Source organism: Salmo salar, chromosome ssa15, assembly GCF_905237065.1.
Source record: "Salmo salar chromosome ssa15, Ssal_v3.1, whole genome shotgun sequence".
In the NCBI taxonomy this organism is placed as follows: Eukaryota; Metazoa; Chordata; class Actinopteri; order Salmoniformes; family Salmonidae; genus Salmo; species Salmo salar.
In genome coordinates this window covers 70,910,345-70,911,850 of record NC_059456.1, presented here as the reverse complement: position 1 = coordinate 70,911,850, position 1,506 = coordinate 70,910,345, and positions in this window count along the sequence as shown.

The window sequence follows — 1,506 nt, the reverse complement described above, 5'->3', positions numbered from 1 at the left end:
ACAAACAAAAAAGATATTGAAACAAACAATTCTAAAAATCAACTGCAATAGAGCATGCTGGGAAATATGATATTGATGGGCTTGGTCAGACCAGCTTAACCAGCTAGTGTCTGACCATGCTAGATCAGCATAGACAAGCATGGACCAGCTTGGTCACCAGCATATGCTGGTGTGTGTCCAAAAAACACTGAAGTCTGGTCACCAGTGTCCAAAACACAGTGAAGACACCAGTGACCAAAACACAGTGAAGACTGGTCACCAGTGTCCAAAACACAGAGAAGGCTGGTCACCAGTGTCCAAAACACAGCAAAGACTGGTCACCAGTGTCCAAAACACAGCAAAGACTGGTCACCAGTGTCCAAAACTCAGCGAAGACTTGTCACCAGTGTCCAAAACACAGCGAAGGCTGGTCATCAGTGTCCAGAACACAGCGAAGGCTGGTCACCAGTGTCCAGAACACAGCGAAGGCTGGTCACCAGTGTCCAGAACACAGAGAAGGCTGGTCACTGGTGTCCAAAACACAGCGAAGACTGATCACCAGTGTCCAAAACATAGTGAAGGCTGGTCACCAGCAAAACCTGCTAGACCATGCTGGTAAACCAGCATAACCCGCTAGACTATGCTAGTCAGACCAGCATCTGACCAGCACTGACCAGCATAGACCAACACGGACCAGAAAATACCAGCATGGACCAGCATGAAATGTATGCTGTTTTCTTTTCTTCAGCAGGGTGCATGGGATTGGTTCATTAAACTCACTCTTTTTCAGTGGCAGCATCTAGTATTTCTAGGTTTGTGTTCCTCCTCTAGCTTTCAAAGAGTAGGCCAATATCCCCTTGTTATTTATCTTCTAGTTTATTTTTCTCCAACAGCAATTTGCCTCTAACAGTATGCCTATGAGTAGACTTGGACTGTTGGCCACAGTATACAGCAGACCAGAGTTTTAACATTCAAGAGCTTATTTGTTTTTACATTAACCTTGTGGATGTTAGCTAGATAGGCTGCATTTCTGTGCTATTCCTCCTTTAGTGGTTGTTTGGCCCTGCCATCAGTGAACACCTTAGTGATCGTGACTCTCCCCACTATGCACAGCGGGTGGAACATATAAAACAGGCCGGGAGCCAGCGTTGATGAAACCGGATTGCTCTCTCTTTTTTCTCTCTCTCTCCTCCGGATGGTTTATTCCCTCCATCCCTCCCTCCTAATGGGTTTCCTCCCGCCATTGTGGATAATTCATCTTCCAAATAGCCTTGTCAGTCTCCACATTGGGTAAGAGCGCGAGGCGGCCGCAAACCCCCCAAGGCTGGGTTGGGATGTTGGGAACACATCCGGGGCCGTATGAAGGAGGAGGAGGAAACGACCTGAGACACAGTCTTTATGAAACAGGTTAGGTTATAGAATCTGAGATTCAGAGATTCACTCCGCAAAGGAGCAGTGGTGTCAAGTAAGTAAAAATACTTTCAAGTACTACTTAAGTAGTGTTTTGGTGTATCTGTACTTTACCAT